The sequence below is a fragment of the Sphaerodactylus townsendi genome, linkage group LG16 (genome assembly GCF_021028975.2).
Source record: "Sphaerodactylus townsendi isolate TG3544 linkage group LG16, MPM_Stown_v2.3, whole genome shotgun sequence".
NCBI classification, from domain to species: domain Eukaryota; kingdom Metazoa; phylum Chordata; class Lepidosauria; order Squamata; family Sphaerodactylidae; genus Sphaerodactylus; species Sphaerodactylus townsendi.
This window is the reverse complement of record NC_059440.1, coordinates 1283534-1301834: the sequence shown is the minus strand read 5'-3', so window position 1 is coordinate 1301834 and position 18301 is coordinate 1283534. Positions and strand designations below refer to the sequence as shown.

Below are 18301 nucleotides of genomic sequence, written 5' to 3'. Positions count from 1 at the left end.
ACACTGTCAATCGATCCCCTTTCCCCAAACTGGAAAAAGAAATGGCTGTTATAATGCCTAGGCAAGGGTCTCATAATAACAGTTTTAGAGCTCTTTCCCAAGTCTCTTTTAGGAGCCATGGGCTTGTGTTGTGGGCTTGTGTTGTGGGCTTGCTGCGGATATGCCACAGGGGCAAAGGGGTTTCCACACTGCAGGTGTCCCCACATTTTTCCTGCCTCGGTGTCCTGCTGAGGGACCATTCTGCCTACATCATGGGACCCGGGGGGGGGGGGACTTTTTCATTTTAAAAAAATCAACAATTGAAACCTCACCACAGCATTATAATCTTACAATCAGGGTGGATTTGATTTAAATCATATCAATATAAATCACAATTTAAATCGCTAGTCAGTAAGACTAGGTTTAAGTCATGGGTTTTTACATAGTCTCATCCTTGCTGGTATAATCTTAATATTGACAACCAGATGAAGGTTTCATTTTTAGAATAGTAAATTTTCAGATTACTTTTACAGTTTTATCAAAAATCATTAGAAATGATTGCAAGATGAACTATTCTCAGTTTCATTTGGGCCACCTGGCCTTGCATTTCTTTGCTGCAGCGTTTGTGTTTTGCACACATGCCTCCCTCACCCTTAGCTAGAGGAACATCATTAAACTCTTCCCAAACTGGGTCTCTTTTACAGCCTGCTGCCATTATAGATTTTCTCTTCCAGGCTGTTAGGGAGCACAATTACGCTGGCCTTCTAACAGGCAGTACTCATCTGCCCAATAGGCATGTGTATGTGGTCATCTCCTGAACTGTCTGGGAGAAGGGCTTCGTGCACATGCCTGGCCAATGCAGGACAAAATGGAAGACCCTTAAGAAGGGCTTGGGGGAGGGTACCCCAGGCAAGCCACACACACACACACACACACACCCTGCACTACTGGGAGTTGAGGGAACTTTGGAGAGTAGATCACAGTGAAGAAGAAGGAGGAGGAGGAGGAGGAGGAGGAGGAGGAGGAGGAGGAGGAGGAGGAGGAGAAGAAGAGTTGGATTTATATCCCCCCTTTCTCTCCTGTAATGAGACTCAAAGGGGCATACAATCTCCTTTCCCTTCCTCCCTCACAACAAACACCCTGTGAGGTAGGTGGGGCTGAGAGAGCTCCCAAAAGCTGTGACTAGCCCAAGGTCACCCAGCTGGGGTGTGTGGGAGTGCACAGGCTAATCTGAATTCCCCAGATAAGCCTCTACAGCTCAAGCGGCAGAGCTGGGAATCAAACCGGGTTCCTCCAGATTAGAATGCCCTGCTCTTAACCACTACGCCACTGCTGCTCTAAAGTACCTTGAGAATCGCTCTCATAACTCTAGCTTGGAATCTATCCATCTCCTGAGAGGCACCACTAATCTATGCTGCTGTAACATATAACAGTTGCATCCTCACCTTTGCACTAAATATTTTTATAGTGGGAGGAGCATAATGTGTCCCCCACGAATAAAAACATAGGATGGATAATAGACCAAAATTTGCTTTCTTCAGGGCTAATTGTCTGTGGGTAGTCCAGGAGCCAGGATAATGAAAATTTAAGATCAGGTATTAGAAGTTCCTGACCTGCTCTAAGGAGCGGCCATCAATAGGCTATCTATTTTTTTCTCAAAAAACACTACTTCAGACTTCAAAAAAATTATCTGTAAATCATTTTGATTGCAATAGTCAAGGAATTTCCTCAGTCAATACAGTAGCCCTAATCTGGAACAAGAAAGTATGACAGGGCTATTTGCATATAGTAATTGGAATCCTCCTATTGCCTACATGGGGAAGGTGACCATCGTCATCTAGAAGGGTTGATTCAAGGTGGTTGATAAATAAGACAAAAAGAGTGAGGGCCAAGACACAACCTTGTCTGAATCCACCCTTTAAGCCTGAACAAGGAAAGGTTGTGCCTCTAGGCATGAATGTTTCCATCAAAGGTTGAATTAAACAAATTGACTCTTCAGAAGCTTTATTTAAAGCACAGTGATCACTATTAGAGACAATTTGTGATGTTAGGTTGGAGGCCTGGACAGTGTTTAAACTCAGAATAACTGCTTTGCCCACCTCAGCGGACATCTTTACCCTTTATTGTAGGGCAATATGTTTAGATAATTTAAAGATTTGTCCCCAGGATGTAATTTGTGAGAATCACCAATAGTAGGTGATTCTATTCTAGAATCAATATAAAAAGAGCTAACCCTTAGTCTTGGGACCAAGGCATAGTCGATTGTGCTAGCCCCACAAGCATTTACAAAAGAGAATTCCCCTGGCTTATTGTTTGGTACTAGGCCATTTAAGATTACTAGGTTTAAACGAAGTTGAAATTGGCGAAACAGTACCTCACATTGTTTAATACCTGCTCTTTAGAATTTCTTAATAGAAAATATCTTCCCTCCTTTAATTCCATTAGCAATAGAAATTCATTTTCCAGTTCATGGTCATTGTAATGAACTAGCAAAGTCCAGGCCAAAGTAACCATTCTCAGTTCTTTATTGTGCTGGCAGTCATAGTCAGATACAGGCAATGCGAGGTCTGAGAGCCTCAGACCTCTGATAGTAGATTTTACACAGTGGCATTTCAGTGGTTTTGAGTTGCTGGAATGCATCCTGGCACTTGTCAGACCATGCAAGGGGGGGTACCCGGTTTTGCGGCTTGTGGCCCCTTACCCTTTGTATGTAGCAAATCAGTCAAAGGCAGTGCAATTTGGGCGAATTGTGGGATAAAATCACAATAGAAATTTGCAAATCCCAGGAACGATTGCAGTTCCCGGCGGGGTGATGGAGTGGGCCAATTAACCACCGCTTCTACCTTGGTGGGGTCCATCTCTAGCCCCATGGCCGAGACTCTGTATCCAAGAAAGTCCAATTTCTCCTGGTGGAAGGCGCATTTGGATAATTTTACGAATAAGGAGTTATCGTGCTCCTCCTCGTTCTCAGAATAAATCAACACATTGTCCAAGTACACCACCACACCTTTAAACAACAAATCCTGCAACACCTCATTGATCAGAGACATGAAAGCCCCAGGTGCCCCATTTAATCCGAATGGCATTACAAGATATTCAAACTGTCCAAGCTTAGTATTAAAAGCCGTAAGATGTTCATAGCCTTCAGCAATCCGGACCCTATAATAAGCTTCTTGCAAGTCCAACTTGGTAAAGATCCGACCAGATCCGAAGGCATCTAATAAGTCCTTAATCAATAGCAAGGGGTATTTATTGGAGATCGATACAGCATTTAAACCCCTATAATCAGTGCATAGTCTTAGGGAGCCATCTTTTTTCTTAACGAACAACACTGGTGCAGCATAAGTACTTCTGGTCGTCTTCCGGATAAGAAGAAGAAGAAGAGAAGAAGAGTTTGGATTTATATCCCCCCTTTCTCTCCTGCAGGAGACTCAAAGGGGCTTACAATCTCATTGCCCTTCCCCCCTCACAACAAACACCCTGTGAGGTAGGTGGGGCTGAGAGAGCTCCGACAAGCTGTGACTAGCCCAAGGTCACCCAGCTGGCGTGTGTGGGAGTGTACAGGATAATCTGAATTCCCCAGATAAGCCTCCACAGCTCAGGCGGCAGAGCTGGGAATCAAACCCAGTTCCTCCAGTTTTTATCCAAAAATGCCGGCAATTCAGCCTCTTCAGTAGGACTCATGTGATAAATCCACCCTTTTGGGAGTTTGGCTCCCGGAATTAATTCAATTTTACAGTCAGTATCCTGGTGGGGTGGCAACTGGTCACACTCTTGTTCTTCAAACACCTTGGAAAGATCTCAATAGTGCTTTGGCACCCCGGGCAGCTCCGGGTAGAAGGCAACTTCAGAAGCTGAGGCAGGGGTAGTCATTTTGGGCGGTTCCCCTTCATGCATGTGGTCCCCACAAGGCAGATCAGTAAAACGGACTATTTGGGGTACCCAGTGGATGGTGGGGTCATGCGTTTCCAACCAAGACACACCAAGGACCATTAGGTGCCTTGCCACCGGGGCCAAGATAAAACTGCGGCATTCCCAATGCTCTGCACACCGTAAGAGTACGGGTTCAGTTTTGAAACGAGCTGGCCCTCCCCCTCCCAATGAACTAACATCCGTTTGGGTGAACGGAATGGGTTTAGCTAAGGGGATCAGTTCCAGTCCAAGTTCCTCTGCTATTTGCGGGTGCATAAGACAGTGGGAACAACCCGAGTCCACCAGGGCTCGTGCTAGAATAGGGGTGTTTTTTGCTGGATTAGTCAAGGTAGTCATTAAAGTAATGGGGGCACCACCATCACTCACCGCATCTTTGGGAGGCTCAGAGGTTTCAGGAACCGCTGTAGAGAGTCCAACTTCGGCTGGATCTTCCCCCTCCTCGGGGGAATCTAAAGATGTGCGTCCTGGCCAATGTGCTTGCGAATGGCCCGGGGCTATGGTGGGTCCATTTATCCTGCCTGCAAGCCGCTTTACATTTGCTGTGAGGAAAGGGCCCTAGAGTCACAGGGGGAGCCTGTATTATCCAGCTGCTCTGAGCCAGATAGGGACTCAACTTCCTCCACTCACACCAGGGGGGTGAATCTGTTTTAAGTTGGGAACTCCGGAACAGATTGAGGGCTCTGAGATTGTTCTGTGACAAAGACATCCAGCTTACTCTGTTTTTGCTTAGGTTGGCTGCTCGCAGCATTGGTTGTCCTACTCTTCCTTTTAGTCATAGTTTCTGATAGATAGCCTAAATTAGGCATGGAAGAGTCAAGCACATTAACTATACAACCCAATTAGTAGGTCTCTACTGGTTGGTTACTGTGCAAAAACAGGGTACTGGACTAGATGGACCACTGATCTGATCCAGCAGAACTTTGCATGTTCTTAAATAACTGCCAAAAGCTGTCTGAGGGACTTGAAAAGTGGGGCATGTTTCCATTGCCCAGGAAGGTGGCCAACGTGCACCTGGCTTCACAAAAGTAATTGGTGCTGATTGTAAAAAGGAGGCAAGTAGGAGTTTTCAAAAGCCGACTCGCCTCAGGAGACTGCAAGTGTCGCGAGCTGTGCTGCAAGATTTCATGATTCCGTTATTCTTAGATGTTCCCCCAGACCAACTGTGGGGTGCTGGGAACCAATATGAAGGGAGATGCAAATACAGACTGTAGGAAGAAAAAAGAATGAAGGAAGCGTATGGACAGTTGGACACACGGAGGGGCACATCATGTGCAAAAAGCTAGGGGTGGTTAGTGACTAAGAACAGGATGTGAGAAAGCTTAATTCATGGGATGCATTGAGCTACCAGTGTAGGTGGCTTCGATAGTTCTTGGTTGTGGGGGATTTATGGAGGAAAATAAAAAAGCGCTCTTTGACTTGCTCGGAAGCAGCAGCACAGACTCTCTGAGACCAGGGAAAAAGACCGCGAGGAAAAGGTGAGCTCTGTTTTTTGTGGGGGTTGTCCTTAAAGCTCAATCCTTATCTGGTGTGTGTGTTTTCGAGGGCTTCTGTGTTTGTTTTTTGAGGGCTTGGGGAAGCTTTTGTCTGTGTGGGAGGATCCTTTGTTGGTGGCTGTGTGTGCGCCACAGGCTGTTGAAGGGTGGGGATTCTGTTTAATCACCCAACCAATTTGAATCAACTGCCACTCGCTGCCACTCACTCTTTCACTTGCTCAGAAGCAAGACAAATAAGGTCCCATCTTTGGGGAAATAGCAAAACAGAAGGTGGTGACTAGGGGCAAAAGTCTTCAATCCTTAGGTCATAGTCTGAAGCTCAGTGAACAAGGCTGGGCTATAAAGAAGCAAGGCTAACTTGGATTTTGGGTGGTCAAGTGTAGAAGGGGACTTTGGAAAGGGAAGCCCAGAAATCTGTTCTGCATATGGATGATCAAGGAGTTGCTGCTGTCACCTGTAACAGCTGTGGAATGCTTGTTTTTCTGCCAGAGGATATGGGTAGCTACATCTGCAGCAAGTGCAAGTTGGTTACTTAGTTAGGAGAGAAGGTACAGCAGATTGAAACACAAGGATCTACACTTCAGCACATTAAGAAGAATGAGACTTTCCTGGACAGAATGGAGGAGACAGTGGCAGGTGGAGAACACACCGGGGACATCTCTGAGAAGGATGGCAGCACTCAAACAGAGGTGGTGGCCAACTGGAGAAATGTCAGCCTTTGGTCGATTCCCCACTGAGGATGAGATGCATGCTAGTCATGCTAAATATCCAGGTTTCCTGCAAAACTCCCCACTTCACTAGCACCGAACACGCTTTCATCCCATTGCTGCCCCCCCTCACCACATGTTATTTTAGAACCTGCATGGACCTTTTTAAAAAACGTGTGGGCAATCTGGAGTGGTGGAGAAGTGGGGGGGGGGGGGTGAATCCGGATTTGTTTTTCCCGCCACTGGTAGTGACGTGGAACCTCCCATCCAATGAGAACACAGTGGGCTGTGTGCAATGTGCACACAGCCTTTTTAAAAACTTCACGGACTGTAGATCCATGTGGATTCGAAGCAACATGGGGCCGGTTTTGACTGATTGACTCAGTAGAAGGCAATACAAAGCAGTGCTACACGTCGTATCCATGTGGATCTGACTACATGGAGGTATGCGGTAACAGGACTTTGCTTTAATCGCCCGTTTCTTCGTCTCCGCGTAGAGTCGTTCTGTGCATGCTCGCACAGACCTGGATCCATAAGGTTAAAAATAAAAAAACAATTCCTGCCCCAAGACAACAGCCAATCAGGAAAGCCCCTGAGCAGATCGCGTGTTCAATCCGCCAACAGTGGGGAGTTCTGCGTTGCTGCTGTGTTGCTGGGAACAAAGATCGTTTGGGGGCCACAAGCTGCGGTGGGGACCATCAAACCATGATCAAAAGGTGCCAAATCTTTCCAAACCTGGATGTATCTAGACTCATTTTTTCAGTGGGGAATCGACCATAGAAGCAGAAGGACCAGGGAGCATTCTGTGAATTTGAAACTACAAAATCGTTTTGAGGTTCTCTCCCTTCTCGATGAGGATAAGGAACAGGCACAGAAGGAACCGACTCAGCTCTCAGAGAATGCACAAGTGACAGCAAGTTCAACCCCTGAAATGTCACCTGCAAAACCCTAGAGGAGACGTGTGGTAGGGGAGTCCCTGCTAAGGGGGACAGAAGTAGCAATTTACAGGCCTGACAAGATGTATCAAGAGGTGTGCTGTCTCCCTGGGGCAAAAATTCACGATGTCACAGAGTGTCAAGTTGCCATATCTGGGAGAATTATCTGGCAGCGCTTTCACTTTTGCAGGTGCCTGATTATCTTCTAGTTCTGTCCTTGAGCAGCAGTGGCATAGTAGGTTAAGAGCAGGTGCATTCTAACCTGGAGGAACCGGGTTTGATTCCCTGCTCTGCCGCCTGAGCTGTGGAGGCTTCTCTGGGGAATTCAGATTAGCCTGTGCACTTGTACATGTCCCTGGTCACAGCTTCTGGGAGCCCTCTCAGCCCCACCCACCTCACAGGGTGTTTGTTGTGAGGGGGGAAGGGCAAGGAGATTGTCAGCCCCTTTGAGTCTCCTGCAGGAGAGAAAGGGGGGATATAAATCCAAACTCTTCTTCTGGGAAGAACCTTCAGGCTGGACACGACTAAATCTGTTGTTCCTATGTGGGGGAGGGGATCGTGCTATCCATATTATCAACTGTTCTGGGGCACTTTTGCCAGAACTGTCTTTCTACTGTTCCTGACTTGCCCATCATTAAAATCCTTTGAACCTCACAAGCGTTTTATTGCCTGACTGGGGAATCTGACAGAGAGGCTGAGAAGACTTGTCAAGCCCATGACCGTTATACCCTCCTTTTAATCCATGTTAGAACAAATGGCCCTGCTAGACGTAGCTTTTGGGACATCAGAAAGGATTTTGAGGCTCTCGGAAGGAAGGGACTGGATGCACAGGTTGTCATTTCATCTCTACTTCCAGTTGAAGGACATGGGCCCAGGCAGGAAAGAAGGTGAATAACTGGCTTTGCAGGTGTTGTCACCAGGAACGTTTTGGCTTCTTGGACCAAGGTCCACGGTTTCTCGAAGAGAGACTACTGGCAAGGGATGGGCTACACCTCACGGCAGTAGGGAAGAACATTTTTGCTAGGAGATTGACAAACCTTATCAGGAGGGCTTTAAACTGAGTGAAGTGGGGGAGGGAGACAATATTCAAGTGGGAAGGAGTTCACCTAGTACTAGAGAGAGTAGCTGAAGGTTATAGAGGAAACTGAGCAAATTTCAGCAGTGAGTGGGATAAAACCTTAAATAAGCACCCACGGGGCATGAACCAAAGCCTTAGATGTGTCTACACTAAGGCACAAAGCATGGATAATACACAGGATGAACTGGAACTCTTAACATGGCATAATAAATACAATATAATAGGCATCACATAATAATTGAGGGGTACAACTTATTCTAGAGAAATAGATCAACTAGGAAAGGTGGAGGAGTAGCAGTACACCTGTTTGCAGGTCCATGACTGCAAAAGAGGAGTACACCTGTTTGTACTCAGGGATGAGTCAGGGATGAGTACACCTGTATGCAGGTCCATAACTTAAATCCTGGGAACCAGGTTAAGAGCATCTGGGTAAAAATTAAGGGGAAGAAAAACAACAATGATCTCATTGAGGGGGTCTATTACAGACCCCCAAGCCAGACTGAAGAGTTCGATGATGCCTTCTTAGAGCAGATGACCAAACTTTCACAAAGAAATAGTAGTAATGGGAGATTTTAATTATCCAGATATTTGCTTAGAGTCAAACTCTGCCAAGACTACCAGGTCCAACAATTTCCTCACTTGCCTTGCAGACAATTTCATGGTCCAGAAGGTGGACAAGGCAACAAGGGGATCAGCTATTTTAGATCTGCTCCTAACCAACAATGATAACCTGATTAATGGGTTGGAAGTGGTAGGGTCCTTAGGTGGGAGTGACCATGTTCTCCTGGAGTTTGTTGTGCAATTGAAAAGGGATGCTAAGTCTAGTCAGACACACATTCTAGACTTTAAGAAAGCTGATTTCAGTAAGCTTAAGAAACTACTGGATGTGATCCCATGGTTAAGAATACTAAAAGAGAAAGGAGTACAAGATAGATGGGAGTTTCTAAAAATTGAGATCTGAAAGGCACAATTTCAAACAGTTCTATTGAGGAGAAAAAATGGGAGGTGTCTAAACAAGAAACCAGGATGGATATCTAAAGAACTATCAAGTGAGCTAAGATATAAAAGGGACATGTACAAGAACTGGAAAAGGGGGGAAATTACTAATGAGGAATTCAAACAAATAGCCAAGACATGTCAGAAAAGCTAACGCTCACAATGAGCTCAGACTTGTGAGAGAGGTTAAAAACAATAAAAGGGCTTTTTTGGTTATGTCTGTAACAAAAGGAAGAAAAAAGATATGAAAGAGTTACTGCATGGACAGGATGGTGACATTCTAACACGGCACAAAGGCAGAACTACTTAACACCTTTTCTGCCTCAATTTTCCCCCCAAAAGAAAAACAATGCTCAACTGGGGGGAAATCAGAAGATACAGTAGGGGAAATTCAGCACAGAATAAATAAAGAGCTAGTACAGGAATACCTGCATACTTTAAATGAATTCAAATCTCCATAGGCTGATAAACTACATCCCAGGGTATTAAAAGAACTGGCAGAGGTAATCTCAGAACTGCTTGCTATAATCTTTGAGAACTCCTGGAGAACAGGAGAAGTCCCAGCAGACTGGAGGAGAGCTAATGTTTTCCCCATCTTAAAAAAGGGGGGAAAAGAGGACCCAAACAATGACCGCCCAGTCAGCCTGACATCAAAAAGTGCTCATCAATGGCTCATTTTCATCCTGGAGAGGAAAGAGTAGTGGAGTGCCACAGGGTTCTCTCCTGGGCCCAGTGCTACTCAATATGTCCATCCATGACTTGGATTATGGAATAAGTGACATGTTGATCAATTTTTTTTCATTAGCCTTTATTGGCATAATCAAACAACAAACATAAAATACAATAGTAATAGAAGCAAAGACCAAGGAAGAACCATAATACATACATGCTAAAATTAGCAACCTCTTCACAAAAACCAGAGTCAGAGTTGTTCAACAGTAGGGATAATCTAATGGGATCTGGTAACTCAGATTGAAAAAGAGGGTATAAATTGGTATATTTGGATCTGATTTTAACAAATCTGCTGCATTGCAGAAGCTGGTGAGCCAATGTTGCTGGTCACATTTGCAGATGAGACCAAATGAGGAGCTGATACCCTGGAGGGCAGGGGCAGGATTCAAAATGATCTGGACATATCAGAGAGCAAAACTAAGCAACTGAATCTCAACAGAGATAAATGTAAGATTCTACACTTAGTCAGAAAAAATGAAATGCACAGATATAGGATGGGGGACACCTGGCTTGACAATACTACATGGGAAAGGGATCTGGGAGTCTTAGCAGACCACAGACTGAACATGAGTCAGCAGTGTGATATGGCAGCCAAGAAAGCCAATGCAATTCTGGGATGCATCAATAAGATTGTAGTGTCTAGATCAGGGGTAGGGAACCTGCGGCTCTCCAGATGTTCAGGAACTACAATTCCCATCAGCCCCTACCAGCATGGCCAATTGGCCATGCTGACAGAGGCTGATGGGAATTGTAGTTCCTGAACATCTGGAGAGCCGCAGGTTCCCTACCCCTGGTCTAGATCGAGGGAAGTAATTGTACCACCCTACTCTGCATTGGTCAGACCTCACCCAGAGTACTGTGTTCAGTTATGGGCACTGCAATTTACAAAGGATATTGACAAGCTGGAATGTGTCCGGAGGAGGGCAACCCTATGAAGAGAGGCTTAGGGAGCTGGGGATATTTAGTCTGGAGAAGCAAAAGTTAAGGGGGGACATGATAGCTATGTTTAAATATTTGAAGGGATGTCATCAGTGGTGGGATTCAAATAATTTGACAACCGGCTCCGGTGGTGGGATTCAAATAATTTAAACTGGTTGTTTACAAGCACCATTTTAACAACCGGTTCTGCCGAAGCGGTGCGAACCGGCTGAATCCCACCACTGGATGTCATGTCGAAGAGGGAGCAAGCTTGTTTTCTGCTGCCTCAAAGACTAGGACATGGAGCAATGGATTCAGATGCAGGAAAAGAGATTCCACCTAAACATTAGGAAGAACTTTCTGTCATGGCTGTTTGACAGTGGAATTCATTGCCTCAGAGAGTGATGGAGTCTCCTTCTTTGAAGGTTTTTAAACAGAGGCTGGATGATCATATGTTGGGAGTTCTTTGATTGTGTGTTCCTGCATTGCAGGGTCTTGATGGCCCTTGGTGTCTCTTCCAGCTCTAGGATTCTAAGTCAGGAGCACATAGAGTTTTAGATGGCAAACTAAAATATGGAAAGCCTATAATGGGAATGCTAGTAATATGAGTGCAGAGAGCATATACTGTGAAGGTCAACAATGGGGCAAAACAGGAAGTGAGGTAAGAACATGAAGAAAAAGTGTTGGGTGCTATCGTTAATTACACATACCCTGCAAACTTCCAGGTTAGAAAACAGGAAAACTCTTCAGTGGTGCAGCTTTTGAAAAAAGTTTGGAAACTGCATCTCGTTCATGACATACCTATCAGGTCCTCAACCTCTTTGGAGTAGATGACTCCAGTTTTGAAGATGGCTGTAAACTAGCTTCTGGTCCCAATTTGTTACACTGATTTTGACCCTTAAAGCTATACATTCTCAGAGCTAAGGTGCTTTAAGAACATCCTCCACTCCAAACACTCGGGTGATGCCAAGCACCATCTGTTCCCTGTCTGACTCCAGCAGGAAACAACCCGATCTAAGACTTTCTTGGTGGTGGTACTAAAGTTGTGTAATGCTGCCCCAAAAGAGGTGTATGACATTCAGATAAACAGGTGAAAACTATTTTTTTTCAGTGAGCTTTTTAATTTTTGACTGAGGGACAGAAGTAATGTTCTTTTTCGGTAGGCTTTCTATCTGCAAGTTGACTTTATTGTTGCTGGGGCTTAGTTTTTATTCTACATGGTTTTGAGAACCTTGTTGGATCACAGATGTTGAAGTCTTTGGACTGCAGAGGACAAAAACTGTAGAATGGCTCTAGAAGTCTGGTTGTTTTAGAGTGCAAAAAAGTTAGGGCAATTGTGTAAAGAACACATTCAATGTGTTGGATCAAGGAATATATTTCCATCGCAGATTCACCCCTTGTGCTATTTCTGGAATTCTTGTCCCCAAGAAGCAGCATGTTGGGGTACATGCTGGGCGATATCATATCAATCCCACTGGCAAGGGAAGGAAAGGAGCAGCAGTGGCGTAGTGGTTAAGAGCAGGTCTAATCTAGAGGAACTGGGTTTGATTCCCCGCTCTGCTGCTTGAACTGTGGAGGCTTATCTGGGGAATTCAGATTAGCCTGTACACGCCAACACACGCTAGCTGGGTGACCTTGGGCTAGTCACAGCTCTACGGAGCTCTCTCAGCTCCACCTACCTCACATGGTGTTTGTTGTGAGGGGGAAGGGAAAGGAGTTTGTAAGTCCCTTTGAGTCTCCTTACAGGAAAAAAGGGGGAATATAAATCCAACTCTTTTTCATGTATGAGGAATACTGAGGAGGGTTAAAGAAAGCTGAAGTCCTGTGCTGTAGGGAAAGGAGAGCACAGCAGAGAGGATACTATTATAGTGTAAGAGCTACCTTGCTTTATCAAACCAAAGAGCTCCCCTAGTCCCTTAACAGCGGCCAGGCAGATGCCCCTGAGAAACAACTACACAAGATGAGATGGTGACAGTAATTCCTTTTTGTTTTGTTTCAGAATGCAGCAATCAGGATAAAGTGTCTATGAATGGGAAAGTTCCACTTTTTAAAAAGTTAATACCAGCAGCAATAAATCAGGCAATACCATAAGAGGAGAAGAACGCTATCCAAACAATAAGGGGCAACAAAGATTACTGCAACATTTCATCAATTAATTTCATTAACTACTAGATTGTTCAAACCTTTTGATTCACTGTGCAATTTTTAAAAATACATCTTTTATACATGTATTTATAAATATGCTCTTATAAAAGGTGATACATATATGAGCATTTAATTTTTTTTCTGAATTACAGCTATTAGTAATAAGCAAATTCAACAGATTCATAAACAATGATAGCTGCAGTCCTATGTCACTCTTGATGTGGTAAGCCAAATGAAGGCCTTATTTCTTAGTAACCTTGTATAGAACTGGGCCATAAAATTTCTTCAATCAGATCCATTTACTTATTTATCTGTAATGCTGCCTTTCCGGTGAACCTGCTGAGGCGGCTTACAAAAGTGACACCCCAGGCTGTAACAAATGTACTAGTTTGTACCTAAAATATCCAGTAATGGGACAGTTCCATTCCCAAGGCAGTAAGTCAGTCTTACAGTATTACCCTAGAAATTTTTTCATGGGAGTAAGTCCCATTGTATAGACTAAAGCAGAATTTTGCATAAACCTGCTGAGAATTGCTCTCTTATATTCCTGTCCTCCGTAAATCCCTAATTCTTGTGTAGGAAACTGAGCAAAGGAAGAAGGCTGACCTACTGAATTTAGAGCATCTTTGTTGTTTGTGTTGAAAGGCTACATGAATGGCCAGGAGGAGACTGAATTGCAAGGAATGAGCGGAAGGAAGCCAGTGCATTTACACAGGACAGGAATCCATCTCTATTGCCAGAACGTGCATAACCCAGTATGGGACAGCCAGGAGATAATGAAAATACTGGCTGAATAAGAACAATATTAATAGATACGAAGTGGTTGATGAAAGATCATGTTGCTATAATAACAGAAAAGTAGTATTCCCCAGTCACTTCCTATTTGCCAGTATTATTACACAGGAGTGTATCAAAGGACTGGAAATACTGCCTTAATAATAATAATAATAATAATAATAATATGGAATCTGAAGGGGCAGGAAGGTTTTATTTCCTAAAGAATACAACCAGCAGTAAATAAGGAACTACTGAAAGATGAGAAGAATATCTCCTGAACAATAAGAAACTAGAAAGTATTTCCACAGTACACAATAGAATGCCAGGACTGTCCCATTCACTAAGAGTAATAAATGGGAAGGTATTGAAACCCTGGACATTTTCTTAATAGCAATAAGCAGGAATGATGATTCTTGAATGATGGGAAAACAACGGTCTAAAGGGTGTTTCAGTGATACTAATAACAGACAAGGACAATACTGCACATAAGAAAGTACTGAAGGGACAGATAGTATTTTCCTAACAGCCAAACTGAACGGGGAATCTGGTGAGGGTCGAGCTGAGCAGGAGCGACGAGTGACACTCTCCGGGGCTTGTGCTCTCACTCACTCTGCCGAGCAATAGCGGGCTGTGCCTGGAACCTTTTCAGGGACAAAACAGCAGCAGCAGCAGCAGCAGCAGCAGCAGGAGCGGATTTCCAAAGGAATGCACAGGGAGTTGTTCAGGGATCACCAGATCCCTTTTCCGTCACCAGCAGCACAAAGGAGGGAACCGCCGAGAGACCAGAAAGGCGTTTCCTGGTCGATCACCAAGAAGAAACCGCGCAGGGACTGGAGAGTTGGCCCAGAGGGCAGGCCCGGGGAGTGGCCCGGGGGGGGGGGGGGCGGCGGCCGCTGCCCACGACACGGGAGGCCGGAGAGACTCGCGGCTTCTTCCCGGGTGATAAAAGAAAAGGAAGCCGGCGAGGCGGCCGCGCCTGCGCCGTGATCCTCCCCATGAGCGGAGAGCGGAGAGCGGGGCGGGGCGAGGAGGAGGTCGCCTGAAAGGTACAAGCGACAGGGAAGTCCCTGAGGGGCGAAGGAGCCGGAGCCGCCGCCGGCCAGGACGACGAGGAGGAGGGCGAACGGGCGGGGTCCCCCAGGCGCGGGCCGAGGCCGGGCCTCCGCGGTGCATGCCGGGAGACGAGGACCGGCCGCCGCGTCCGCAGCTCCCGCGGGCGGCGCCGGCGCAGTGAATGCCGGGGGGCGGCGAGGTTTCTGCTGCCCCTCCCCAAGATGGCGTCCCGGCGCCTGTCCACGCCCCCTCTCCTGGCCGCACATGCGCAGTGCTGGCGGCGGGCCGAGCCTGCTCCCTCTTCGCCCGCCTCTCGCTCCTTCCTGGCGGCCGCGGCGACACTGACGAGACCGCAGCCGAGGCGAGGCCGGGCCGGCGTGGAACGAAGGAAGGAAGGAAGGAAGGAGGGAGGACGGCGGCGGCGGCGGCGAGGCGGGCGGGCGCCGGGAAGAGCCGCTTGGCAGGAGCCCCCCCTCGCTGCTCTGGCCACAAGGGCGGGGGCCGCGCTCCTCCCCGGCACCGCGAAGCCGCCTCCCTGCGCACCCTCGGCGGGGCCCGGCGGCAGCGGCTCCTCGGTAAGGCCGGCTCAGCGGGCGGCAGCAGCAGCCTCCGCCGCCTCCGCCGCGCGCGCGCGCCTCTCTGGGCCCCCAGGCAAGGAGCCAGCGCGGAGGGGAGGCCCGGCAGGCAGGCAGGCAGGCCGGGCGGGCGGCGCTTTCTCTGCGGGAGCCTCACCGGCCCCTCGCCTGGCCGCCTCCCTCCCTCCCTCCCTCCCTGCCTGCCTGCTTCTCTCAGCTCGCTCTCAAAATGGCCGCCGCGCCCGTTGATGCGGAGGGGAGGGGAGGGGGGGCGCCCAGTCTCCCGCCTGAAGGCAGGCAGGCAGGCAGGCAGGCAGGCAGGCGGCTGAGGGAGGGGGGGGAGGGGGCCCTCCCGCCCAGGGCGGCTTTTGTGTCTCTCCCCCGCGCGGAGCCGCCGGCGCTCCTTGGGCGGCCCATGAAATAAGATGGCGGGGGGAGAGGCGCCCCCTCCCCGAGTGAGCCTGGGGGGCCTCATCGGCGCTTCGTCTGCGCAGCCGCGTGTCCCTGCCCCACGGGAGGGGGGATATGACCGCCCCCCCCGCCCCGCCCTTGAATGTCAGGGAGGGAGGAGGAGCTGTTTCAACAGCTGTCCCTTTTGAATTTGGGTGCGTGTGTGTGCGTGCGCCCCCTCCCCCCCCCCCCGGTCAGGTAGAGCTTCTGTCAGTTGCCTTGACCACCGGGGGGGTGGGGGGTGGCTGTTGCGAGGGGCTGCCCCAAATAGAAGGGCATGCATTATGGTGGGGGGGGGAGAGGGAAGGGCCTTTTTGTGCGCCTGCAGACCCCGCCCCCCCCCCCCCCGGCTGATGGTCTCTGCTGGGTTCAGGCCGCCGTGGCCACGTCTTGTGGCGCTTTCTGCTCCCACCTCGCTTGCGCTGGTTTGCTGGAGGAGCGACCCCGGTGCTCTGCCCTCCCCACCCCACCCCACCCCACCCTTCCCAGTCCCCACCCGCCCGCCCGCCCTCCTCCTCCTGCTCCCCCGGCTCTCCGTTGTGTGGGTGCTTGTGTGCCCCCTCCCCACCTGCTTTGCTTTGTCACCGAGGAGGTACTTTGTGAACCTGGCTTGCCCGAGGGCCTCCATTCCTCTGGCCGGTTCTCCCCCCCCCCCCCCCCCCCCCCGGTGTAAGCTCGCAGACGGTTCCAGCCCACCGGGTGCTCCCGAAGATTCTCAAAATGCAAGCTGACTCTGGGGCTTCCAGCTCTCTTCTTTTTCCTGGCTTGCTTATTGCATTCCTTCCTCCATCCCTGGTCCTTGATCCCCATTTCTCCACTCTCTCTGTATCCCTGCATCATTTGCTTCCAGCCATCCCATAATCTGTTCTCACCTCCCTTCTTTCCACCTCCACAGCCCAGTACTCCTATAAGCCTTGTCTCCCAGCCAACAACACAAATACCCTATAACACACATGTTGTTGTTTTTAGTATCTCTTCCCGTTGTTTATTTCTGCCTCTCAGTCTTGATCATCTGCATTTGCTAGTGTGGCCTGTCTTGGTGACTTAGCAAGAAATAAGGGTGTAGGAGGTTGTAGTAATAGCAGCCTTTATAAAGGCCTAGAGATAAAGGATAGTTGGATGGGTAGAGCTTATATCTTACTTTTCCTAGTCTTCCCTCTTGTTTTCATTTATGCCACTCTTGCCAATGGGAGGATTTTTTAAGCGCCATGGTTTGTTTATTAAAATAAAATAAGGCTGAGATTTGAGGTACAGGGTCTTTAAAAGAAGGGACCCATAGTTTTCAAAATAAAGAGATGTCTAGCTGCTCTAATCTGATCCTCTGTCAAGAGGCCTATTTTCCACCCATCTCCCTGCAGTGACTGAGTAAGAAAAATCGTTGATAGGTTGCTCAGACCTTCAAAAAACGAGCTGCAGGAAAAATGGGAGGAGGTGGTGGTAGTGGCAAATTGAAGGGTAGGGAGATCGGATTCCACGCATTTATTATTTTGAACCTTATTGATGGTAGCCTAGAGATGAAATTGTGCTTCTGAAAAATGTTTTGGGTGAATTTGGGAACAGATTTGATTTTAGATATGCAGGTATGGAATTCCGTCCCATTATTGTGTTCATTCAAAAGGCAGGGTTTTTTTTAATTGTAACCAGTTCTGTTGAGTGTTTCTTTGTACTGTCTTGACCTCTGTGTAAAGTTGGGGGTGGCTCGCTCCTTTTTAGGAGATGCTTTTGGGTGTAGCTGGGGGCTGCATTCAGTTAGCCTTTTGATAACACCAGTGGTCGCCCCCCCCCCCCTTTTCTTGGCAAAAAAATTCTGTCCTGATAGTGCTGCAGTAGGACTGGGTTGGTGTAGGTCACATAATTTTGTCATAAATTTCCTAGCCCAGAAGTGTTTGGCTGCTTAAGCTATTTTAACAGGTTTTGCTCCCCCCCCCCCCCCGAAAATCCTAGTGATGTTTAAGCACATTAGCCTATTTGCCTATTCAGTTTTTGGGGGATTTTTTTCTTGCTACCATATAGATGTTATTTGTATTGTGCGGGGGAGGGGAAGGAATGATCTGCATTTTCAGAGATCTATAATTTATTAAATGGTTTTTGTGCTGTTCAGCTGTGTGTGTGGGTCAAGGGTGTGGAAAGGCTGTAAAAAATCCAGAATTTTCCTTGGATATTGTGGAAGTAGTTCTAATGTTCCTGCAAAATATCATGATGCTGAACAAAGAAGATGGTTAACAAAAAGCGACAGATCCTGATTTTTTCAGGATTGTTTTGTGTTCTCTCATTTGGTTGATTGTGTTTATGGAGGATGCGTGCAGCCACTGAGCATCGGAGAAACTGGGTGGAGTAAGGCAGAAGCTGTAAAACGGCTAGATTACCCCTTTCACAGGATTCTTTCCTTCTTCCTGTGTCTTTTTGGGGTAGGATCATAGTGAATGCAGTAACAGCGATGTCTGTTCTTTAGAGAATAGTCTAGTGGTGCAGAAATCAAGCAAATGTAGTTTTCTGTTTGTTTTTTCCTCCCTCCAGGGTGGATCTTGAT

General features: G+C 47.5%; 2 protein-coding genes across 2 annotated transcripts in view; both read left to right on the top strand.

Moving 5' to 3' along the window:
* NLK (nemo like kinase) overlaps positions 1–18301 on the top strand; it is a 543928-nt gene that overhangs the window by 517873 nt on the left and 7754 nt on the right. The gene's annotated exons all lie outside the window — the stretch shown is intronic.
* Positions 14721–18301, top strand: part of PAFAH1B1 (platelet activating factor acetylhydrolase 1b regulatory subunit 1) — a 126125-nt gene continuing 122544 nt past the window's right edge. The window contains exon 1 of the mRNA XM_048518758.1: positions 14721–14739. The gene's annotated coding sequence lies outside the window, so the exon portion shown is untranslated. The remainder of the gene's footprint in view (positions 14740–18301) is intronic.